General features: G+C 35.7%; 1 non-coding gene and 1 pseudogene across 1 annotated transcript; both read left to right on the top strand.

Annotated features, from left to right (window-relative positions):
* The first annotated feature begins 1,348 nt into the window (after positions 1-1,348).
* LOC127905362 (uncharacterized) lies at positions 1,349-27,200 on the top strand (annotated as a pseudogene).
* Positions 23,883-23,989, top strand: LOC112327664 (small nucleolar RNA R71). Its single transcript, XR_002982088.1, has one exon. It is a non-coding gene; the product is annotated as a small nucleolar RNA R71 (small nucleolar RNA).
* Positions 27,201-27,425: the final 225 nt, after the last annotated feature.

The following is a 27,425-nucleotide window of genomic DNA, read 5'->3' as shown; positions in this document are numbered from 1 at the left end:
GAATCTGATTTATCGAAGATTAAACGGCTTCGTGGCGTCATTCTACTCAATCCAATAGTGTTGGTGCCTTAGGGCAGGTTTCCATTGTGTCACATTCCTATCAGACCTATTTCGGCTTTCCGGGATCAGATCTCAATCTTGATTGTGGGTTGCGTGACCACGTGATCACGAGGTTCGAGTCAGTTGGTATGAGAGCTAGGCTCCGAAACAAGGTCATATCCTTCTGTTATTTTTGTTTTTTTAGTGTTCCTTTAAGTTTTTCAGTGTTTGCGTCCATCTTCTTGTTCTTCGTGTCTGCGTCATCTAAGCAAAAAAAAAAAAGAAGGTTATATTTCATCTTATTACTGTCTCTAATCATATCAGTATATTAAAAAGAATGCGAGATAGGGATTAGTTGAAATTTGAAGGATCATTCAATTTTTGCCGCAGAATCACAACTCTTGGTAAACCATAAGAAAACCATCTCGGAATCAATTGAAACTTCATATTCAGTCTATTGGGGGTGAGATCGCATTATATGTCAAATTTGGGCTTATTCTGATATTGTTTGCTTGAGGTTTTAATTCGAGGCTCAATTCTGCCGTAGAAACACTACTCTTTGTGAACCATAAGCAAAACACCTTAGAATAAATTGAAACTTAATTTTCTATGTATTGGGGATGGGATCGCACCATATATTAAATTTGAGCTTATTTTGATTTCGGCTTCTGGAGGTTTTAATTGGGGGTTCAATTCTGCCCCAAACTGATCATATAAGGGGTTTGGGTACCTGGACATAAAATAACGACTTATAAATTGATATTTGTTGTTTTTTAGTATTATAATGCTAAATAATGAATTTAGGTCATTTGGAGATCGTTTGGTCTAGGTTTCAATTCTGTTACGTAAAAATTGCATAACAGGTTAGATTTGCGTCAAGTTTCAAAACGTGATCCTTACTGTTTAGTTTTGTCCAAATCTTTTTGTTTCTATTATATTTGGGATATCTAGGAGTCAAGTAACTGTTTTCGCTAATATTCGCTTTTGTTTTATTTCGTGTCTTCGTTTCGTCCACAATTCATACGAATTTGCATTGCTACTCGTAAAATCATAATCGTAGTTTTGTTTTGCTTTGTTTTCAGTATATTTATTGATTCTTGAGTCTGAAAATTATAATTATAGTGCGCTGAGAAGGCTACTGACTTTGATTTGTTGATTTCAGTTCCTAAAGAACTAAAAGAAAGCAAGTTGTGAGGTAAAAGGCGTAGTGAGCTTATTAGAGTGAAAAGCCTTGATTTTTTTTTGTGTGATACATGAGAGGTGTGAGGATATATTTTGTGCTACTAACCAAATTTTGCAGATTCAAAGAATGTCTGAAAACAACGAATCAGCTACACAAAACGCTGCTGACGTAGCTTTCCAATTGCGAGCCATAGGCCAACAACTTGAGTTGTTGTCTAGAACGTACAAGGATCTGAAAGATGAGGTGAATTCAATAAAGCAATAGAATAGTGGGGCTGATCGCCGAGGAAATACGGTCTGTATGGCCATACGAAATGTCAGATCTGATTTTGAAGAGTTTGTTGACGAAAACGCAGATGCGGGTGAAGATGACTATGATTTTGCATCTGCTAGCCAAGGAATCAAGTCTGGATCGAACAGGGCTAGGAGGAATGTGAATTTTCATGGCATGGGCACTTATGAAGATATGGATGAGGACTTGGACACCATTAAACTGAAAATTCCTAACTTTCAAGGTAAAAACGATCCCGAGGCTTATTTGGAGTGGGAGAAAAAGCTTTGTAGATTGGATTTTTTATTGCCATAGCTATTCTGAACAAAAGTAGGTGAAATTGGTGATAATTGAGTTTACGGATTGATTTGGTGGGATCAAATTGTAATAAGTAGGAGGAGGAATAGGGAGCGACCCGTTCAGACTTGGGGGGAGATGAAAGTCTTAATGAGGAGACGATTTATGCCAATCCACTATTACAGAGACTTATATCTGAAGCTCCAAGGTCTGAATCAAGGTTATAAGACAGTAGATGAATATCACAAAGAGATGGAGATAGCAATGATTCGGGCCAATGTTGTTGAGGATAGAGAAGCCACCATGGCTAGATTTCTTAATGGGTTGAATCGGGACATTTCCAATGTGGTTGAGCTACAGCACTATGTGGAGCTAGAGGACATGGTTCACATGGCTACGAAGGTGGAGAGACAACTTCGGAAGGGACATGCTCGGCCAACGTTTAATTCGGGCTCTTCATCATCTTGGAAGTCGAATCTAAAGAGAGAGGGTACTGTCCGGCCAAGATCCTTTGTTCCTTCTAGAACTGAACCACCAAAGGCTAAAGTTGATGTTCCTACTGATGCCAAAGGTAAATCTGAAACTCAGCCTAAACGTACCCATGATGTTAAATGTTTCAGGTGTTAAGGACATGGACATTATGCTTCAGAGTGTCCAAACAAGAGAATCATGATGATTAGAGATAATGGTGATATGGAATCTGAAAGTCACAGATCTAATTGTGAAGGCATGCCACCATTGGAGGATAGTGATGGGGATGAGTTAGCATTACCGGTTAGGGAGTCCTTGATTATAAGACGAACACTTCAGGTTCAGGTAAAGGAAGATGAAATTAATCAACAAAGGGAGAACATCTTCCATACGCGTTGTTATGTACAAAGCAAGGTGTGTGGTTTAATTATAGATAGTGGAAGCTGTGTTAATGTTTGTAGTACCACCCTTGTTAGTAAACTGAATTTGTGTACTGTTAAGCATGCTAAACCATATAGATTGCAATGGCTGAATGATAGTGGTGAAGTGAAAGTGACTAAACAGGTTGTGGTTCCATTTTCGATTAGGAAATATGTTGATGAAGTTCTGTGCAACGTGGTACCAATGCAAGCAAGTCACATCTTTTTGGGGAGACCATGGCAATATGATAGGAAGGCAATTCATGATGGGTTTAAAAATAGGTATACCATTGTAAAAGATGGTAAAACCATCACTCTTGTACCTCTTACACCCAAACAGGTGTATGATGATAAAATAAAGCTAAAAAGTGAGCATGAGGCGATGGGGAGAGAAAATCAAGGTGAGGAACAAGGGGAGAGAAGACCATCAGATTCGGCTAGAACTCAAACCACTACAACCCATTCGGCCACCCATCCAAACACAAACAAATATTCAGCCAACACTCCAAACAAATCAAACCATTCGACCACAACTCAAAAACACCCAGATCTGGCCGAGAGTGGAGGTAAGACAAGAGGAGTGAAGAAAGTCAGTAAGGGTGATGAGAATTGTGTCGAAAAACTAAAGAAACAACCCAATTTTTATGCTAGAGAGGGAGAGGTCAAATCTGCATTTTTCACTAACAAGCCAATGATTTTACTTGTGCACAAAGAGGCTTACTTTAATACTAATGATCTTGATCATATTGTGCCTAGTGTTGCTATTGCTTTGTTGCAGGAGTTTGATGAATTGTTCCCCGACGATACTCCTAGTGGATTACCACCATTGAGGGGGAAAGAGCATCAGATTGATTTCGTACCCGGAGCTTCAATTCCTAACCGACCAGCCTATAGAAGCAATCCCGAGGAGACGAAGGAGCTTCAAAGGCAAGTTGATGAGCTGATGGAAAAGGGCTACATTCGTGAGAGTACGAGCCCGTGTGCTGTACCCGTGCTACTTGTGCCTAAGAAGGATGGAACATGGAGGATGTGTGTTGATTGCCGAGCCATCAACAACATAACGGTAAAGTATAGACACCCCATTCCTAGGCTTGATGACATGTTAGATGAGTTACATGAATCCTGTATTTTCTCTAAAATCGACTTGAAAAGTGGGTACCATCAAATTAGAATGAAAGAAGGTGATGAGTGGAAAACAACATTTAAGACTAAGCATGATTTGTATGAATGGTTAGTAATGCCGTTTGGACTTACAAATGCACCTAGTACGTTTATGCGTTTAATGAATCATGTGTTGCGTGCATTCATAGGTAAGTTTGTGGTTGTGTATTTTGATGACATTCTGATCTATAGCAAGAACTTAACTAAGCATCTTGATCATTTGCGTAATGTACTTAGTGTGTTGCGTAATGAGAAATTGCACGCTAATCTTATAAAATGTGCCTTTTGCATGGAGAAAATTGTGTTTCTTGGCTATGTTGTAATTGCACAGGGTATCAAGATGGATGAGGAGAAAGTTAAGGCCATCCGGGATTGGCCTACACCCAAATCGGTAAGTGAGGTAAGGAGTTTTCATGGGTTAGCTAGTTTTTATAGGCGTTTTGTGAAAGATTTCAGTACAATAGCTGCACCCTTGAATGAAGTTGTTAAAAAGTCAGTTGGGTTTAAATGGGGTGAGGAACAAGAATTGGCTTTAGTTCTTTTAAAAGATAAATTACGTTCTGCACCTGTTTTGGCTTTACCTGACTTTACGAAAGCATTTGAAATAAAATGTGATGCATTTGGAATGGGAATAGGTGCTGTTTTGATGCAGGATCGGAGACCTATTGCATATTTTAGTGAGAATTTAAGTGAAGCGACCTTGAACTATCCCACTTACGACAAAGAACTCTATGAATTGGTAAGAGCACTTGAGACATGGCAACATTACTTGTGGCCAAAAGAGTTCGTAATCCATTCGGATCATGAGTCCTTGAAACATCTGAAAGGACAAGGTAAGTTGAATAGGAGGCATGCAAAATGGGTTGAATTCATTGAAACTTTTCCTTACGTAATCAAATATAAGCAAGGCAAAGAGAACATCGTAGCTGATGCACTTTTGCGCAGGTATGTTCTTTTACACACAATGAATACTAGATTGCTAGGCTTTGAATATGTGAAGGAATTGTGTGATAATGATTCTGACTTTGCCGAGATTTATAATGCATGTGGACAATCGGCTTTTGGTAAGTTTTATTTGATGGATGGTTATTTGTTCAAAGAGATTAGATTGTGTGTTCTTGCTAGTTCTTTGTGTGAATTGCTTGTTCGTGAAGCACATGGGGGTGGTTTAATGGGTCACTTTGGGGTTGCGAAAACCTTGGATGTATTGCATGAGCATTTTTATTGGCCAACGATGAAAAGAGATTTGCAACGAATTTGTGAACAGTGCATTGCTTGTAGAAAGGCAAAATCTAGAGTACAACCGCATGGACTATATACACCATTACCTGTGCCTACTGAACGTTGGGTAGATATCTCTATGGACTTTGTTTTAGGTTTACCTAGGTCAAAGAAAGGTAGAGACTCTATTTTTGTTGTGGTTGATAGGTTTTCTAAAATGGCGCATTTCATTGCATGCAATATAACGGATGATGCATCTCATATCGCAGACTTGTTTTTTAGGGAGATTGTATGTTTGCATGGCATTCCTAAGAGTATAGTGTCAGATCGTGATGTTAAGTTCCTTAGCTACTTTTAGAAGACCTTATGGGGAATGTTGGGAACTAAACTCTTATTTTCGACAACATGTCATCCTCAAACAGATGGACAAACTGAGGTAGTGAATAGAACATTATCCCAACTTTTGCGTGCTATAATTCAAAAGAATTTAAAGAGTTGGGAAGAATGTTTGCCTTTTGTTGAGTTTGCTTATAATAGGACTGTGCATTCGACCACTGGTTTTTCTCCATTTAAAATTGTCTATGGTTTTAATCCACTGACTCCTATGGACTTAATTCCATTGCCTTTTGAAGAAAAGGTAAGTTTAAATGGTGAAAAGAAGGCAAAGATGGTGAGACAACTCCATGAGGGAGTTCGACTGCAAATAGAGAAAAAGAACATACTTTACGCTTCTAAAGCAAATAAGAGACGTAAACTGGTTGTTTTCCAACCCGGTAATTGGGTTTGGGTGCACATGCGTAAGGAACGATTTCCTAACCAAAGGAAATCAAAATTATAGCCTCGTGGTGATGGTCCATTTCAAGTTTTAGAGAGAATCAATGACAACGCATACAAAATTGACCTTCCAAGTGAGTATGGTGTTAGTGCTACCTTTAATGTTGCTGATCCTACGTTGTTTGACACAGATTTTGATTCGAGGTCGAATCCTTTCGAGGAGAGAGGGGATGATGTGAACCATCCCAGAAACACCAGCAAGGACCCATTACATGTTCCAAATGGTCCAATGACTCGGTCCAAGACAAAGGCATTGAAAGAGGCATTGAATGCATTGCTTTTGAATGTTTCAACAAAGTCAGAATTGAAAGGTCCATTAGAGTATCAAGAGGAGACCCTAGTACATCTTATGAATGTGCAAGAGGGGTCCAACACAACCTTATTTAGGCCATGAGGTGAGGACAGCAAAGGAAACAAAAAAATCCTTCTACAACTTGGAAACAACATGAGTGGCTACCTTTTCCTTTTGTTTCTAGGATTAAGGGGTTGCATGGAAGGCTATAAATAAGCCTTGAATCAGTTCTATAATATTTTACTTCCTTCTCTTCTTGTCATGACAGAACATGGATTTAATATTATGGGATTTGTTTTATTTTGTTAGCTACAGCCCAAGGCTTATTTGGGCTTAATTAATATTTTTTTTTCAGTTAGGATCCAAAGCTTGTTTGGATTAAGTTATGGGCTTTTTAGTTTAGGGTTTTGGGTCAGTTTTGAGTGGACCTCATTTAAGTCTACATAAGGGGTCCATTAGGGTTAACTTTTCAAGAACTATTTAAACTCATGTAAGCCAAAATTTCGGCAGCTTGGATGATAATTACTTCTGAATTTTTCAGTTTTAACGTGTGAGAGTGATTCTTGTATTCTTCAGTTCTTGAACGAACTGAATCTGATTTATCGAAGATTAACTGACTTCGTGGCGTCATTCTACTCAATCCAATAGTGTTGGTGCCTTGGGGCAAGTTTCCATTGTGTCACACTCCTATCAGACCTATTTCGGCTTTCCGGGATCAGATCTCAATCTTGATTGTGGGTTGTGTGATCACGAGGTTCGCATCATTTCATTATCTAAAATTTGAAAAATTGGCATCCTTGTTGTTGAAACCTCATATCCCAAATAAGGTTGGATTGGACCCCTCTTGCACATGGATAAGATGTACTAAGACCTCCTCTTGATACTTTAATGGACCCTTCAAATTTGACTTGGCGGCCTTTAAAACTAATATATTCAATACATTTTTCTTGGATTGAGTCATTGGCCCATTTGGAACATGTAATGGGTCCTTACTAGTGTTTATAGGCTTACCCATATCATGAACACCAAGAACCCATTACACGTTCCAAATGGGCCAAGGCTTGAAAACAAAGACATTGAAGAAAGCATTGAATGAGCTGGTTATGCAAGTTTTGGCCAAGGCTGAACTTAGGGATCTTTTGGACCATCAAGTGGAGGCCTTAGTACATTTAATCTATGTGTAAGAGGGGCTCAATCCACCCTTATTTGGTCCATGAGGTTTCGACAACAAGGCTGCCAATTTTGTATCAATTTCGGCCAGCCTTGTTATATGATGTTTCCATGTGTTTTGTGGATTCCTAACTAGTTTTGGATCCTATTATGTGTGGGAACATTAATTATTTCCTATAAATATTAGAATTTATTATTTTTATTTTATTTCCTCATCATGTGAGGAGAAAACACAGCAAATGAAACAAAGGAATCCAAGCTGACTTAGAAAACACGTAATGGCCAACATTGTCTCCTTGTTTTGTAAGGAGAATAATTCAGCAACTTAATTGTGTTTCCTAGTATTGGAAGGATACCAAGAGGTGGCAAAGTGGAACATTAAAGGCAACATCCTTTTTATTCTAAAAGAAGGATAAATACGAGGCTCAGATTAGAATCCTATTCTAACTTGGAAATCAAAGGGGCGACAACTTCTCCTTTAGTTCTTAGGATTATTGGGCAATATTATAACCTATAAATAAGTCTTGTATCAAACTTATAATGTTTTCTTTTCTTCTTCTCTTTTCACTGCAGATAAAGACTTACAACTTATGGGCTTTCCTTTTATTTTGTTAGCTCAGCCCAAAGATTATTTGGGCTTAATTAATACTTTATTTTCAGCTAGAATCCAAGGTTTATTTGGATCAGGGTTTGAACTTACTAGTAAAGGTTTTGGGTCAGTTTTTGTATGTGAGTTAATTCAACCCCCAGGGTAGATCCATTAGGGTTAATTTTTAAAACTATTTAAACACATGTAAGCTTAAATTTCAAAACCTTTGATGAATAAAGTTCTAAACTTTTTAGTTTTAACATGTGAAAGAGCTTTTTATATTTTTTGGTTCTTGAATGAACTGAATCTGACTTATTAAAAATTAACTGGCTTTGTGGCATTATTCGACTTCATTCCATTAGTGTTGGTATCTTGAGGCAAGTTTTCATTGTGTCACACTCCTATCAGACCTTTTCGACTTTCCGGGTTCATATTTCAATCTTGATTGTGGGTTGTGTCACCACGTGATTAAGAGGTTCGCATAAGTTAGTATCAGAGCAAGGCTCCAAGAACAAGTCATATCCTTCTGAAATTTTTGTTTTACTAGTGTTCGTTAAGTTTTTTCAGTGTTTGTGTCAATCTTCTTCTTCTTCATCATCTTTTTCCTTCTTTTTTTTTGTGTTTGTGATATACTAGTAAAAAATAATATTTCATTTTCTTATTGTCTCTAAACATATCAGTAGCATAAAAGTTCAAAAAAGAAGAATAAAATAAGAAAGACGTTATTCAAAGCTTGTTGCAATTCTTCCCTAGAAACATAACTCTTAGAGAACCCTAAGCAAACCACCTCAGAATTAATTAAAATTTCATTTACTTCTTACTAGTTGTGAAATTGCATTATATATTAAATTTGGTTTTATTTCAATAACGTTTACTTGAGGTTTCAATTTAGGGTTTAATTCTGCCTCAAATTGATCATACACGGGTTTTGATATCTAGGCATCATAGAACAACCTATAAACTGAGATATGTTGTTTGTTGGGCATCAGGATACTACATATTGAATTCCAAGTCATTCTAATATCGTTAGGTCTTAGTTTCGATTTTTGATGCAACCATATTATTTGATAGTTTCACCCATATTTAACTAGTGTTTTGCTAATTTTTTATATATAAAATGCCTGTATATTCTTTATTTTATGTTTTGAAGGCACTTTTGGATGAAAGATGCAAAAAGGAGTAAATTGGAGATAATTGGCAGATTTGACCTTCAGTCGATGTTTTGTGCAGAGCGTGAGCTTTAGAGGTTGAAATGAAGTGATTCCAGTGGCATTAAAAATCTATCATCCATACCTTTCTGGAAATCTAAGGCAAGAAAATAAAATAAGAAAGAGCATCAAAATCACAGCCTTCAAAGTCAAATCTCGCAATCTGCCAGTGTTGACCTTCGGCCATTCCAACTTGAATATCTATAGCTACAGAAGTCCAATTAATGCAAACTCAATTGTTTTGGATTCCTGACTCAAAGACCTATAAAATCTCCCAATTTCATCAAAAAACGATGTCATATGATGGAGATATGATTTTTCAAAGATGACAACTAAATTCTGCCAACAAACAAGTTTCGTGAAGAAACAAGTCCAAATTACGTTCCGAAGCATCTAAACCGATATCCAAGTTTTTATTTCAGCAATTTAGCTCCTCTAAGTCAAAGCTTGAAGATTTCATGCAAGGCTATTTCTCTTTTTTTAGGAAAATAGTTATTGAAGTACTTAAATGTAAACATTCTACTTAAGGGAGGACTATTTTGTAAAATAGAGACTAGGGTTTCCTAGGATATAAAAAGAATGAGAGAAGAGAAAGGGGGCAGTAGCCAGAAGTGAAGAAACACAAACTCTCCTCTCTACAAACCATAAATAATGCTTTCTTCTATCTTTAAGAGTAGTTGTTTCATAGATACGGTTAAGCTCATTTTCTTGGTTGCAAGGACACAACAAACCTTCGGATTTCAAGAACCGTGAGATTTATTCTTCCTTTTATTTTCAGTTTATATTATGAATGAGTATGATTGTTTTCCTATGCATATTTTCTATGATTGTTGTTGATAATTGCTAGAGAGGACTCTAAGAGCGTGTTTGGCAGTGTGGTTGCGGGTGCTTTTCAAATAACTTTTCGTGCAAAAATGCATGTCAATGATGTTTTTTCATTTTTTTAAAATCATTTTTGACATCAGCACATCAAAACGATCCAAAACGTACAAACCATATTAAATTTTAGTAAAAAAAAAATTTAAATTTTTTGGGAACGCAGCCGTAGCCGCGTTCCCAAACGTTCCCTAAGTTATTATTGTGAACAATCTATTGCTAAGTTTGATATCAAAACCGAAGTTGTGATAAATAAACTTGTGAAGCAACTAAGCTTGATAATTGTGGCAGAACTACGTTATTAAACTTAGGGAGAACACTCAAACAAAGGAACACAAGCTGCAGACAGCTTGGTTGTCAAGAGATCAATCAATTTATCTAGTTCTTAGGGCTGCCATTGAACTAAATCATTAATGCAAACATTGTGATTGTTTGTTGGTTAGGGTTAGTTATACGGCGGATCCGTTAATTAACCAACGTTAGGAAAAGATAAAAAATTCAGAATATAAATTGAAGTTTCGTTTCAAGGGTCGGTTCTAATTTCCGTTGGTGGATGTGTGCTTGCGACCAAGGTTTGTTTTCTTGATAAATTTTGGTTTCAATTGATTTTGTTTGCTATCTTGTAGTGTTTGAAGCTAGGGTAATTAATTTGTGCGACCGCGACATCGCAACAATTTTGGTGCTTTAAAATTATGTAACGGGTCAGATTTGTGTCAAGTTCCAAAAAGTGTTTATCTATTGTTTGTTTTAACCAAATCAGTTTGTGATACGATCCAAGCAATGTCAAATTTGGATTTTGGCATAAAATTTCTATCATCCAGCTTTACGTTATTAAACATAACTCCAAATTAAACCGTTGGATCAAGTTGAAACTTTACCAGAAGATTTCAGAGGTATTTTTCTATGATGGTGTAAAATTTCAGGTGAATCAAAGTTTAGAAAGGACTTGCGATATAGGTTAGAATATGGTGTATAAATTTTTTTATTTACTTTGTTTTGACATATAGACTTTCTATTTGGCAAGAATTCTTTTCCTACAAAGATATGTCAGCTTGTTTTGGGAATTTCCTAGTTCTATAAGGTTCTTTAATGGGCTGCAACATAATTTCCAAGTGTGGGCAATGATTCATTAATATTCCAAAATCCTTTTTTACAAGGATTCCTTATTCATCCTAGCTACACAAGAAAAGAAGAGTTGATGGTATTTAAATAAGCCTTATATCAGACTTGTATTATTTGATTTTCTTCTTCTCTTCTCACAACAGCATAGAGGATTAACTTATGAGTTTTATTTTTATTATTTCAGTTATAGTCCAATTTGGAATGAATTAATACTTTGTTTTCAACTAGGATCCAAGGCATGTTTGGATTAGGGTTTAGACTTACTAGTATAGGTTTTCAATCAGTTTTGTAAGTGGGTCAAATCTGACTTGTTTTCATGCATCCAAATCCTAAAAGTTTTCTAAGCATACTTTTTTTAAAAAATAAAAATGCATCTTTCTCATGTTTTGAAATGCAAAAATGGATATCGTAACTAGTTTATGATTATCCGTTAAGGTTTGGCCAAAATATCAAAAATCATTCATCAATCATTTTATTCACTTTATATTTAAAGTGTTAGGGTTTAACTGCAGACTTTAATAATTTGGGGTGTAAAACTACACAGTAGAGTACACCCTCAGGTATTAAAGATGCAAAATAAATGTGATGCTTAAATTTGAACTTTAAAACGTTAGGATTTAGCCCAATAAGGTAGAGACTTTCTCACAAAGGAAGATTTGTCTTAGACCTTAGAAAAAGACCAACGAATAGAAACTTGACCTAGAAAAACAATCAAACAATAATGCAGCTTATCTTAGGTAGGGTGCTCTAAAGATGATGTGTCTTCCCTTAGCACAACCAGTCCCTTACACTCTTCAAACCATAAGTTTCCTAGTAACCATAATACTAGATGGTGACTCCTGAAACTTAATCATAATTTTATAATTATACCTCAAACCCTTTCCTTTTCCAATCATACCCTTTTAGGAGGCACTTCAAGGCGCCATTTCAACGTCGCCTCGCAACACTAAACAGGCTACACCATATAAGCTTTAATGGTTGAATGAATGTGGAAAAATTAGGGTGACTAAACAAGTTTTAATCTCATTCTCAGTAGGGAGATATAAGGATGAGGTTTTATATGATATTGTTCCTATACATGTTGCAAATCTATTGTTGCAGAGACTTAGGCAATTTGATAGGAAAGCTAAGCATGATGATTTTAAAAATAGGTATAACTAGAAAAAGGATGGAAAAACATACACGTTTGTATCATTATCACTTAGATAATTGTATAAAGATCGGTTGAAGCTAAAGAAAATAAAAGAAGCTAAATAGGCCTTGTTACAAAATAATAGCAAGGATGTGAGGTTGAGTGAAAATAAGATGAGTCATGAGTGTGAAACACTAAAGTGTAAAGTTTTGGCCATTAAAGAAAATTTTGAAGTCTTTGGTTAAAATAAGAAACATAAGATGAAGGTTGAGTGTGGAGAGAAAATGAGCGGAGAAAATAAAGAAAGGGTGAGAAAAGAAGAGTGTGTAGGAAACGTGGGGAAAACCCTTAATTTTTATGAAAAACAAAACGATCTTACAGATACTTATTTTTCTGATATGCCTATAATTTTGCTCTTGTATAAGAAAACATACTTTAACACTAATAAACTTGATTCATGTATTCCTAGTGTTTGTGTTTCTTTGTTACAAGAATTTGAAGATGTATTTCCCGATGAAATTCCAAGTGGATTGCCACTTATAAGTGGAATAGAACATCAAATTAACCTAATACTAGGTTCAGTTATTCCTAATAGACTAGCCTATAGAAGTAATCCTAAAGAAACAAAAGAGCTTCAAAGACAAGTGGAGGAGTTAATGTCAAAGGGGTACATTCGAGAGAGCATGAGTTTATGTGTTGTTCTCGTATTTTAAGTACCTAAAAAAGATGGTGCTTGGAGAATATGTGTTGATTGTAGAGCAATCAATAGTCTAACCATATCCATTAGGGATATTCTATTAGACTTAGGATTCTTTCTAGTATAAATACTCTTTTATATAAACTTTTTAAGGTTAAACTATTTTTAATAAACAAATTGACATTCTTTCTATCTTTTTATATGGTCGAATGTTTCGTATACTAAGTTCTTGATTGAACTTGCAAACTCTTTAAAGGATTGATCAACTTCATTGTGATTGTATATTACTCATTGGCGTCTTGTTATAGGCGTAGGGTGGGGGTGATCGTTATGTATAAATTTGGTTCTAATGTATCTTTGGAGGTGAAAAACCATAAATTTTGGTGAAATGGGTTTTTTTTCTAAATTTTACGCTTTCGACATCATACCAGCTAACCTTAGGTACGTTTTAGGGACCCCTAATATGCATTTGCATGCCTGAGCAAAAACCATAACTTTTGTAGAAATAGGTCTTTTAGAAATTTTGTGCTTAGACGTCCTACCAGCCAACCTTAGGCACCTTTTGAGGCTTTTCGATATGTTTTTGCATGCTAGTATAAAAACTATAACTCTTATGGAAATAGTTTTTTTTTTTTGTAATTTTACGCTTATGATGTCGTGTCAGCCAACCTTAGGCACCTTTTAGGGCCTCCTTGTATGTTCATGTATGCTCGCATGAAAACCATAACTTTTGCAAAAATAGGTTTTTCCATAATTTTATGCTTTTGACGCCCTATCGACCAACCTTAGGCATCTTTTGGGGCCTCCCGTTATGTTTTGCATAAAAGTACGAAAACCATAACTTTTATGGAAGATGTTTTTTTCATAATTTTACACTTTCAATGACCTTTTGGTTGACCTTAGGCACCTTGTGGGGGCCTTTTGATATGTTTTTACATACTCGTGCAAAAAACATAGGTCGTTCAGAAATGGTAATTTTTTGTAGTTCGGTGCTTTCGACAACCTAACAGACAAACTTAGGCAACTTCTTGGCCTCTTGGTATGTTTTTACATACCTGTTCTAGAACCATAATTGATAAGGACCAGCCCACCAACGCAAAGGATCCACTAAACGTGTCAATTGAACAAATCACAAGGTTAAGAGCCAAGAAGTTAAAGGAAACATTGAATGGGCTTGTTCAAAATATTTAGGCCAAGGCTGACATCAATAAAGCTATAACACATATGGGTCAGCCTATAATCAACCTAATTTAAGTGCAAGGAGAGCATTATTCTTCCATGATATGGATTTAGGGTTGGCACATAGTGGCAACCTTGTTTGAATAATTAATCCTAACAATACAAGGATATTTTGGCAAAATATTTTGGGGTTTTCCATATTGTACAAGGAAACTAAAAGGCAGTAGCTATTATAAAGATTTTCATGCTTATTTGGGAGATTTAAATTTGGTTTTGGGCTGATTTTTTTAATTATATAATTTTACGCTAACAAACAAAATATTTGATTTGATTGTTAGATCGGGCTTAAATCTTACGAAAAGTTTCCAAAGATCTTGTTTTTATTTATGATTAAAATTCTAGGTAAATATCACTTTGGGAAGGTCTTGAAATAAGGTCTAGAATGTACTATGTAGATTTTGAATTAGTTTTCTAGTTGATTTGAGATTCCTTTTTTTTATTTTATTTAGAACTCTTTTATACTTTTCCATAATTATTTAGGATATTTTTTTATCCATTATTGTTGTGAACCTTATAGATATAAAGATCTAGAAACCCACAATGAAGTAGATAAACAACCTAAGAAAACTAAAATTCAGGTTTGGATAGAAAAACCTTGACCTAGAGATAAACCACGTATCTAAGAATCAATTGATGTGGACCTCTTGATCATGTCAATCAACCCCCAACAAAGTTGAAATACAACATGGAAAGCTAAAAACCAGGTTTAATAGAACTTGGGCCCAGAGATAACTCTATGCCTATAAACCAAAGGTATTGGAATAAACTTGAACCCATAGATAACTTTGTACTTAAGAACTTGAAGTATGTAAATGACATCACAATGCTAGTTAACCTTCGATAAGTTGGATGTACAATCTTTGTCCCTACAAATAAATGATGTTTTACCATAAAAAATCAAAAGGAAGAAACTCATGTTTATTATCATTAAGCTGCTGAAATTTGCAGCTTCAAAAATATTATATAGTCTCCTCTAAATAACCCTATTGGACTCCTTTTAAGTTGCAAGCCAATAGACCTAAATTAGAAATCAAGTTAAATAATTAAATAAACTCCTAAATAATTTCTCATGAGTCAAAACAAATCCAAATTAAAAATAATTGTTCAACATAAAATAAATAAAATATATTGATTAAAACAAAATCTTTATGCTAGGATTCCTCCATATAGCCGAAATCTCTAACCACATTCGTAACCCTTGTACCCAAGCCCATGCATAAGTTTATGGCCTAAATAAACCTTATTTTAATTTCTCTTTTCTATCCAAAATTAACCCGCTATATGTGTAACATCCCCATATCTAGGATAAAACAACAATTTCATGTTCACTGATAAACAAAGTAATTACACACACACACACACACACACACACACGATGTTCATATAAAGATTTACCAAAATTTTCACTAAAATTTCGGCAGAATCTCTCCTATATCGGGAGGTCTCAAGTTATCGACATACAACCTGTTTACACTTCTAATAACCCGCATCTCCTAACTCAATTCAACCCAATCATCCAGGGTCTCAATCCCACAAAACATCATTATTCATATCAACAACAATTATCATTATGGATGGATAAAAGATATAAACATGCGTACATGGAACATGATTATATGAACTACAGAATTAAATTCATCTAATCAAGTTTAAACATTAATTATACAAATTAAGTTATACAAATGTTTCCATGTTTACAAAATATAAGGTCATCCTCCCTAGACTATATAATAAAAGGTGAATAAAAGCTAAAATCTACTCCTGCCTCGCATACGATGGACCTGAAACAAAATATATATTATTGAAACATGAATATCGCAATAAGTACACCAATACCAATATTCAATAATTTGAAAAGATAAATATGTATTCTTGTTTCGTTCATTTCTCCCTTTCTGTTTCCATTAGAACTCCTTTTTATTCATCTACTAAAAACTATTTCCTCTCTCATTAGCAACTTCCATTCAAGATTTCATTAAAACCAACCGCAACTATTTCACCCAACGCATTACTAATACCGTTTTCATTGGTATGATCATCATCCCATTGGCATCAGCATATGGAGATCCCTGACCCGGGATCCTGACATCCACCCAATGTATGCTAGTAAAAATCACGGTGATCCCCTCATCCGGAATCCTAACATACACTAAATGCATGCTAGTAAAACACTCTATGAGAGTGTACAACAATAAATAAAGAAGAAAATTCATGTTTATGTATCCAAAACAAATAAGAGGTGTAAACAGGTTGTCTTTCAACTAGGTGATGTGCATAAGGAGAGGTTTGGGTGCATATGTACAAGAAGAGGTTTCTAGCCCATCAAAAATAAAAATTGCATCCGTGAGGAGTTGGGCCATTTTAAATCCTTGAGAGAATCAATGACAATGCATACAAAATTGATCTACCAGGGGAGTATGGTGTTAATGCTACTTTTGATATTTTAATCTATCTTTATTTGACGTAGGTGACAGTTCAAGATTGTATCCTTTTATGGAGAGAGAGGATGAGATAAACAAGCCCACCACACAAAGGATCCACTAGAGGTGTCAATTAAGTCAATCACAAAGTCAAGGGCCAAAAAGTTAAAGGAGACACTAAATAGGCTTCTTCAATATATTTAGGCTAAAACGAACTTCAAAGAGGCCACAACACATAGACATCAGCCCAATATCAACCCAATCCAAGTGTAAAAAGGGCCTAATTCTTCCACAACATGAGTTGGCATCATGATGACAACCTTGTTTGAATAATTAATCCTAACATTACAAGGATATTTTGATAAAATATTTTGGGAGTTTTCATCATGTACAAGGAAACTAAGGGGCAACAACTATTACAAAATGATGCGAACCTCGTGATCACGTGGTCATGCAACCAGCACGCAAAGACACCAATTCCCGAAAAGCCAAGTAAATCAGGTTTGATAGGAGTGTGACACAAAGATAACTTGTACCTAAGCACCAGCACTATTAGAAACGGAGACCCCCACCCAACGAATATTGATTCGCGAACGAGAAGTATAAGGATGATGCCACAAAGACAGTTGTTTTTCAGTTCTTTAGAGAACCATGGAAGGGAGATTATCTCACCAACACACAAACACACAAAGTGTGGCAAACAAGAAGTTTTATTAGTCTGAATTGTCTAACCTTACATGTCTGGTTATGCCCTTATTTATAGTGACTCCAAACTAAAATAAACCCTAATGGACCCCTTATGTGGACTTATATGATGATCACTTACAATTAAACCCAAATAATATAAATAAACCCTAAACTAAGAAGAAAATAATAATAACAATAATAAATCTGAATTTAATATCCTAAATATAATAGGATCAGATTTGTTGCCCTTTAGAAGTCCCATATAAGCTAGGAGAATCAAATCTGAAGGTAGAATTAATTCTGAAATCTTCTTTCCTTTTTTTGTAGCTAGGATGAATATGGAATCCTTGTAAGAAAAGGATTCTAAAACATTTATGAATCATTGCCACACTTGGAAACTATGTTGTAGCCCATTAAAAATCTTTGTAGAAATAGGAGATTCCCAAAATAAGCTGCCACATCCTTTTAGAAAAAGAATCCTAGCCAAATAGGAAGTCCACAAGTCAAACGGAAGTAAATAACAAAATTCGTACAGCCTCTGTTGACCTGTGTTTCGATGCCTTCCCAAACTCCAATTCACCTGAAATGTTAAACCAAGGTAGGAAAAAATGTCAAGAGACTCCACGTAAAATTTCAGATTGATCCAACGGTCGGATTGAGAATTATGATTGTTGCCGTAAAACTGGATAGGTGCACTTTTTACGTCAAAATCCGAATTTGACCTTTCCTGGATCGTATCATTCCCTCTCTCTTCAAGATGATTCGTCCTCAAATCACCAATATGTTGAATAGAAAATTCCTTAGCCTCTTTGTGAAGCCTTTGGAGTTCTTTTCTTGCTAATAATCGTCGCCAACAACTTTGGATGAAAGTAGCAGCCGTTCTATTTCGTATATCATCATTGCAGCGTATTTTCTCCTCTCTTTTTGAAGCTTGCTGGGCATTAACTGATGCCATTAACACATCAAGTTCTTGCTTCATCTCCCCTAGAATACGGGATAGACTCTTGGATTCTTTTTTTAGAACACTAATCTCTTTATTTCTCTCTATGTGATACCACATCTCCTTTTGAATCCTCCTTTTCTTTTGCCATAACACCTCATCAGAATACATGAAATCCCTTTGGTTTTTAGGTTGCCGAAAACCTTCCCGGTGGCCTATGATCTCATCCTTAAAACCGTCATCACCAATACCATCAACGTCCTCCTTAAAATCCTCATAATCAGCCCACCTTGGCCTTTCAACCCCACTGCCATTGTTAGATTTGTGTTGAGCCCCAACTTTTCTCACGTCTTGGGTACATGTTCCAGCCACGTTACCATGTTTTCCCACCTTCTCAAGTCTGTCACACACGTTCCCCATCATAAAATTCATTCTTTCCATCATCTTCGTCATGGCATACATTTGGAATTTAAGTTCTACATCGGGAGGGGGTGGTGTGTTGTTTTGCGCTGACATGATAGTACCTGCAAAAATTGGTTAATGGTAAAAAAAATCCTCACATCCCTCGTGTTTCACTCAAACACTCTTAATATCCTCACATGCTCACACCTCTCGTCTCACCTTCTTGCGGTTCTTGCAGAACTCAAACCAATACCAAATAGAACCAACTTGGCAGCGCAATCCAAATATGTATATATGACTCAAGAAGCAATAAAAACTAGAAAACAAGCAAAACAAAACTGCGATGATAGTCTCGCGAGTAGCAAGTGAATCTATCCGAAATATGAACAAAATTGAAGACTCGAATAAAAACAGAAACAAAATATGCAAAGATGATGAAACAGCACCCAAATATGTTGGATATGTTGAAAATATATTGCAAGAAATGAAAACAACAGAAAGAAAGTGAATTTCAAAAGTTGACGCAAAACAGACTCGTTTACGACGAGTTAAGTCTGAATCTAGAACCTAAAGTGAATGATATCCAATTGAGCTAAAATTTCAGATATAGTGCGATATCAATCCAAATAGAAAGAATATGAATTTTGAGCAATTTGCAATAAGGTTTGATATACTGACGCAAAAAGGGTAAGAATCAGACCTGATTAGACCCGAAATTGAAAACCAAAGTAAACGATATCCAATTGATCCCAAACTTAATATGTGATGCGATTAGGACCCCATTAATAAGCATATCAAATTTGAGCTAATTCTGAGTTTATTTGGTCCAATTTTCCCTTATTTAGTTCTCTGCAGCAGAAACCAATAAACGTCTCTTTGAACGATTTTTTCTTTTTCTTTTTTTTTATGCTACTGATATATTTTGGACAGTAACCAAACGATGTTTTTTGATATGCTGTAAAATCAAGGAGAAGAAGAAATTAGACACTAAGGAATTTTTGCAGAAACAACAAGAAACGAAAATTTCAAAAGGATATAACCTGATTAATGGAGCCAAGCTCTGATACAAATGATGCGAACCTCGTGATCACATGGTCATGCAACCCATACGCAAAGACACCAATTCCCGGAAAGCCAAGTAAATCAGGTTTGATAGGAGTGTGACATAAAGATAACTTGTACCTAGGCACTAGCACTATTGGAAACGGAGACCCCCACCCAACAAATATTGATTCACGAACGAGAAGTATAAGGATGACGCCACGAAGATAGTTGTTCTTCGATAAGTCATTTTTCAGTTCTTTAGAGAACCATGGAAGGGAGATTATCTCACCAACACACACACACACACAAAGTACGGCAAACAAGAAGTTTTATTAATCTGAATTGTCTAACCTTACATGTCTGGATATGCCCTTATTTATAGTGAATCCAAACTAAAATAAACCCTAATGGACCCTTTATGTGGACTTATATGATGCCCACTTACAATTAAACCCAAATAATATAAATAAACCCTAAACTAAGAAGAAAATAATAATAACAATAATAAATCCGAATTTAATATCCTAAATATAATAGGATCAGATTTGTTGCCCTTTAGAAGTCCCATATAAGCTAGGAGAATCAAATCTAAAGGTAGAATTAAATCTGAAATCTTCTTTCCTTTTTTTGTAGCTAGGATGAATAAGGAATCCTTGTAAGAAAAGGATTCTAAAACATTTATGAATCATTGCCAGACTTGAAAACTATGTTGCAGCCCATTAAAGATCTTTGTAGAAATAGGAGATTCTCAAAATAAGCTGCCACATCCTTTTAGGAAAAGAATCCTAGTCAAATAGAAAGTCCACAAGTCAAAAGGAAGTAAATAACAAAATTCATACAGCCTTTGTTGACCCATGTTTCGATGCCTTCCCGAACTTTGATTGAACTGAAATTTTAACCCAAGGTAGGAAAACATGTCAGGAGACTCCATGTAAAATTTCAGCCCGATCCTACGGTCGGATTGAGAGTTATGACTGTTGTCATAAAACTAGATAATTGCACATTTAACATCAAAATCCGAATTTGACCTTTCCTGGATCGTATCAGTGTCTCCTTTAACTTCTTGGCCCTTGACCTTGTGATTGGATTAATTGGCACCTCTTGTGGATCCTTTGTGTGGTGGGCTTGTTTATCTCATCCTCTCTCTCCTTAAAAGGATACAATCTTGAACTGTCACCTACGTCAAATAAAGATAGATTAAAATATCAAAAGTAGCATTAACAACATACTCCCCTGGTAGATCAATTTTGTATGCATTGTCATTGATTCACTAAGGATAATATGCTTTAGGTTGACTTTTTGGCTCAAGTGGTTAAAATTCCTAATGCCTTTATCATCTTCATGTATATATTAATGTGAATGTAATCTCAACACGATATGAAGCAAGTTCTAGAGATACATATCATTGAAAGAAGACACAATCAAAGAATATAATGTTGAAAGCTCAAAAGCTTGCATTGGTATAAAATCAACATGACATATTCTCAAAGTCAATCCCTAAACCAATTAAACCTTAAAACTTGCATGCACACTCCTTCATTCGATTTATATCTTCATCTATCTCAATTAATTCTCATATATAATACTCATATTCTCATAAACCAATAGGAATTCAAAAGATCAAACATAGAAATTTGTTTTTTTTAGAATAACAAAGAAAATCAAAATAAGAAAACCAACATTCTCCCAATACCCCCATACGTAAAACGCGACATTGTCCTCAATGTTGATATAAAAGAAAAGGAATATAGGAGAATGACAAAAATAAAGTAAAATGCAAAAAAAAAAAGATAAGAGAAAAAAAAAAAGCAAATCTGTTTTTTTTTTTTTTGCTGGGTTGCCTCCCAGTAAGCGCTTTTATTTTATGTCATTGGCTCGACATGTTGCATGCTCATTCTTCATAGATTGGTTCAGCTAACTCCACAGAAGCGGTGAGTTCTGTCGTCCAACCTTCATAGAAAAGGTTTCAAGCGATGCTCATTGACCTTGAGTACTTTGTTGGTTTCTAAACTTGTAATTTTAACTGCACCATAAGGAAAAACATTAGAAACAATAAAGGGTCCAATCCAACGAGAGCGCAATTTTCCAGGAAAAAGTTTCAAACGCGAATGATAAAGAAGGACTTTGTCTCCAACATTAAACTCTTTTCTTGTAATCATTCGGTCATGGAGACTCTTAGTCTTTTCTTTGTAAATCCTTGCATTCTCATAAGCATCATTTTGTATTTCTTCCAACGTAATTCCAATCTTTTTGGGCACCAAAAGGATAGGCGCCACCCATTCACTGTCCATGATGGGGTGAATGACTCCTGCATCATGGGAAACAGTTTGCAAAGCTTGCAAAGCCAATACTGATTCATGCACGTTTTGGGGAAAACATATATACCTCTCCATCTCTTCTATCTTGGTAAAATCATAGACATAGCTCAAAGCTACGCTTAATCCATCCTCGTTATCAAAATCACAAACTTGTTGCACACACTTATCAACTTGGTCATAACATTTGATAGAATAAACATTGCTATAAGGATATGTCATTGCATCATGAAAATTAAATTCAATTTTTTCATCTCCTATCTCCATAGACAAAGTATCCTTACCACAATCAATTTTTGTATTAGCAGTTTTCAAGAATGGTCTCCCAAACAATATAGGAGTGTTGTTTGATGAATCACAAGAATCATGTTCCATATCAAGAATATAAAAGTCGCATAGAATGACCAAACTATCAATCTTGACCAGGACATCTTCTATCACACCAAGTGGGTAAACAAAACTACGATCCGCAAGTTGTATTACAATGCTAGTTTTATTCAAAGGCTCAAGACTAAGAGAATCATAAACATGTTTAGGCATAACACTAATGGATGCACCTAAATCGCACAAGGCCCTTTTAAAACTAGCATTACCAATAACACATGTGATAGTGAACGCACCTGAGTCTTTTTGCTTCAAATGCATATTCTTTTGAACAATAGCAGATACAACTTCACCCATACTTAATGACCTTTTAGTTTGAAAGCTCTCTTGGTAGTACACAACTCCTTCAAGAATTTGACATACTTGAGAATTTGTTTGATAGCATCAAGCAAAGGAATGTTGAGTTCTACTTTCTTGAAAACCTCTAAAATCTCTTTTTCTTTGTCCTCTTTCTTTGACTTAGAAGAACTCACAGGAAAGGGTGGAATTGTTTTAAAACTGGAATTCATTGAATGAGGAGTTACCTTTGGAGTGTTGGTTGGTGTTTCAGTTTGTAGAGGAGGAGGATGTTCCTTCTTTGTACTTAATTCGGTTTCTATCTCTTCTTCTTCCTCCATCTCAATTTGTTTCGACCTTTTCTCTTCAAGTTCTTTCCCACTTCGCAGCATGATCACACTAACATTCTTTATTGGATTCAATGCTTGGGAGGACAATTTTCCATTCATTTGTGCTTCCAATTTCTCCACACTTGAAGCTACTTGCCCCATTTGATTCTCCAAGTTGTGAATACTTGACTTTGTTTCCTGTTGAAAAGACATGACATTTTGTTGCAAGGTCACAGTGTTAGAAGCCAAAGTTTCCATCATCTCACGAAGATCATCACTGGATGACGACCCCATAACATTGGAGTTTGTGAATGGAGGGGGTTGTCTTGCTTGATAATTCTGTTGGGGCTGAAATCCATGGGGATGGAACTGTCGGCCTTGATTGCCTTGTTGAGGTGGGTTCCCATAACATAAGTTTGGATGATCTCTCCATCCGGGATTGTACGTGTTGGAAAAGGGATCATATTTACACTGGGACTGTCTGTTGAATCCTCCATCAACTGCATGAACCTGTTCAATGCAATCTTCTTGCATTGTTGGGCAAATATCTGAGGTATGTCCTTGTAAGGAACATATGCTACAAACTTTCACCTGTTGTACATTTCCATAAGCCAAAGAACACACAAGAGAAGTAAGATCATTAACTTTATTGTCAAGGTTAGAAATACTTACCTCATTTACTCGTTTGTTTGCGAAGTCTCCACGCGTGCCAAATTGTTTCGAGTTGGCTGCCATGTTTGAGATCAATTGGCGTGCAGCCTCGGGTGTTTTATCTACCAATGCCCCTCCACTTGCGGCATCAATGATACTATGGTCAGTAGGCATCAATCCTTCATAGAAATATTAAATGAGCAGCTGATCGGGCATTTGATGATGAGGACATTTAATGCACAATTGCTTAAATCTTTCCCAATACTCGGAAAATGTCTCTCCATGAGATTGTCGAATCCCACATATTTCTTTCCTTATGTTGGCAATTCGAGATGCTGGGAAATACTTTTCAAGGAAAATCTTCTTCATGGCATTCCAAGTTCCAATGGAACCTGGGAGAATAGAGAAAAACCATGCCTTTGCGCTACCCCTTTTAAAGAGAAAGGGAAAGCTTTCAACTTAACCTGTTCTTCATCAACTATGTTCGATTTCATGCCAACACAAACCATATGGAACTCCTTGAGATGAGTATGAGGATCTTCTCCTACAAGACCATTAAATGTTGGTAGCAAATGTATAAAACCAGATTTGAGCTCAAAGTTTACATTATTGTCGATGTTTATGCACAATGGCTGATTTTCCACGTTAGGAGCAGCAAGCTCCTTGAAGTGTTTGTTGTCGTGCAACAACCATGGTGTTGAGGCGAGCTTCCTTTCGTAACCTGCGTAAAGTTTTTTCTATTTTGAGATCCAACTGCACTTGACTTTGATTAGTAGAACGGGTTACTGGCATAAATCATCAAGAAAACTCAAAAGAAACCAACCACACAAGAGATCCAAAACAATGCAAATTGTACGAAAATCCTACGCTAGAAAACTAAAACTGCCTAAAAACCCTAGAAAACAGTGGAAGTTGGCCTCGATAGGGTGGGGCTAGTGAGAATTCACTAGTCCTGTTTAGAACGTCGTTTACCTTCAGGAAACAAAAGGCTGATACCTAATTCCACCAAAACATCTGTTTTAAACAGTACCGCAGCAAGCAAAAATTATGTTTCTCTTTTTTTTTCTGAAAAATAAATAACAATCACAACAAATAAAAATAATAGCACAAGAATCAACTAAAATTACTTCCCCGGCAACGGCGCTAAAATTTGTTGCGATGTCGTGGTCGCACAAATTAATTACCCTAACTTCAAAGACAACACGCAAGATAGTATAGAGCAAGCAAGGGGTCGATCCCACAAGGAAAATTCAAGTCAGATTTTTATGCTAGATGATATGCAATTTGGGGGGGGGTTTGGACATTATCTAGGCTAAAGCAAAAGAAAACAGAAAACTATCAAACAAAATTTAATAAAATCAGAAAATTATTAAGAGAACAAACCTTGGTTATAAGCACACATCCACCTACAGAAATCAGAACTGATCATGGAAACAAAACATCAATTTATATTTTGAATATTTATCTCTTCTTAACATTGGTTAATTAACGGATCCGCCGTATAACTAACCCTAACCATCAAACAACCACAGTGTCCGCACTAGTAATTTAATTCAATGGCAGCCTTAAGAACTAGATAAGTTGATTAATCAAGAAAACATAACTGTCCGCAGTCTATGTTTGATTTGATTGAATGTTCTCTCTAAGATTAATAACGTAGATCCGCCACAATTATTAAACTCAGTTGCTTCACAAGTTCATATACCACAACTCTGGTTTTGATATCAAACTTAGCAATAGATTGTCTACAATAATAACTTAGAGTCCGCTCTAGCAATTAAATAAACAATCATATGAAAAATAAGCATGGGAGAACAAACATATTCATCATATAAACTGGAAAGAAAAGGTAAAATAAATCTCACAGTTCTTGAAATCCGAAGGTTTCCGTGTCCTTGCAACCAAGAAAAAGTATTTAGCCTTGCATGTTTGTTGAACAACTAATAAAAAAGAAGGAAGAATGTATAATTTCGAGTTTCTTAGAGGAGGGGGGCGTTTTTCTCCTCTTGGCTGGCTGCCCCTTCTCTTCTCTCATTCTTTTTATATCCTAGGAAACCCTAGTCTCTATTTTACAAAATAGTCCTCCCTTAAGTAGACTGTTTACATTTAAGTACTTCAATAACTATTTTCCTAAAAAAGGAGAAATATCCTTGCATGAAATCTCCAAGCTTTGACTTAGAGGAGCTAAATTGCTAAAATAAAAACTTGGATATCGGTTTAGATGCTTTGGAACGTAATTTGGACTCGTTTCTTCACGAAACCTGTTTGCTGGCAGAATTTAGTTGTCAACTTTGAAAAATCATATCCCCTCATATGACATCATTTTTTGCTTAACTTTGGAGCATTTATAGGCCTTTGAGTCAGGAATCCAAAACAATTCATTTTGCATCAATTGGATTTCTGTAGCTCCAGATATTCAAGTCGGAATGACCAAAGGTCAACATTGGCAGATTGCGAGATTTGACTTTGAAGGCTGCGATTTCCATGCTCTTCCTTATTTTATTTTCTTGCCTTAGATGTCCAGAAAGGTATGGATGTTAGCTTTTTAATGCCATTGGAATCACTTCATTTCAACCTCTAGAGCTCACGCTCTGCACAAAACATCGACTGAAGGTCAAATCTGCCAATTATCTCCAATTTACTCCTTTTTGCATCTTTCATCCAAAAGTGCCTTCAAAACATAAAACAAAGAATATCAAGGCATTTTATATATAAAACATAGGCAAAACACTAGTTAAATGTGGGTGAAACTATCGAATAATATGGTTGCATCATTTACCTAGGCAAACCAAATACGAAGTTCATGGAAATATCTACCAATGGTTTCTTAGGTACAGGCAAAGAAGTATATAAATCATATGGTTGGAATTTAGACTTTTCTTTCCCATATGTAATGCATATATCACATATGCGTTGCATATTTTTTTCATTTTAGACCAATAAAAATATTCATGCAACACATCCAAAGTATTAGCAACACCAAAATGGCTCATTAAAGCACCCTCATGTGTTTCACATATAAGCAATTCATGCATAAAACTCAATGGCACATACAAATGATTCTCTTTGAGCAAATATTGATCAAATCTATAAATTTGCCAAAAGACGAATATCACATGCATTAAAAACATTAACAAAACCACCATCATTCACATACAATTCCTTTTACATATTTAAATCCTAGCATCCTAGCATTCAAAGTAGATAAAAGAACATACCTTCATGACAACGCATTAGCCACTATGTTTTTTTTTTTTTTTGTCTTGCTTGTATTTGATCACATACAAAAAAGTCTCAATAAACTCCACCTATTTAGCATGTCATTGATTCAACTTACCCCATCCTTTCAGGTGTTTTAAAGACTCATAATAAGAATGAATGATGAATTCCTTAGGCCAAATATAGTGCTACCACGTATCCAACATCCTCACCAATTGATATGCATCATGATTCTAACATGGAAGAGGCTAATTCTAATGTGTATGGGCATTCAGATAGTCCAATAGCGAGAGCTCAGACAAAACAACTATAAAGTGCCTTAACAAGTTAGATTAGTGTGACTGAAGTGAGTTTGGAGGCTTGTTAACTAAATGAAAATCGTTCAAATTTGTTTGTTTGTTTTCAAATAAGACTTGGGTCATGATTTGGGAGTTTAGAGAGTTTGGGTTTATTGTCAGCCCATAGGCCAATATGTGTTTGAATTTTCACCATCTTATTGCATTGGAAAATAAGCCTATATTATATATTCAAAATATCA

This window comes from Populus trichocarpa, chromosome 5, assembly GCF_000002775.5.
Source record: "Populus trichocarpa isolate Nisqually-1 chromosome 5, P.trichocarpa_v4.1, whole genome shotgun sequence".
Lineage (NCBI taxonomy): Eukaryota > Viridiplantae > Streptophyta > Magnoliopsida > Malpighiales > Salicaceae > Populus > Populus trichocarpa.
Note: the sequence above shows the minus strand (reverse complement) of the source record. Positions and strands in the feature narration are given on the sequence as shown.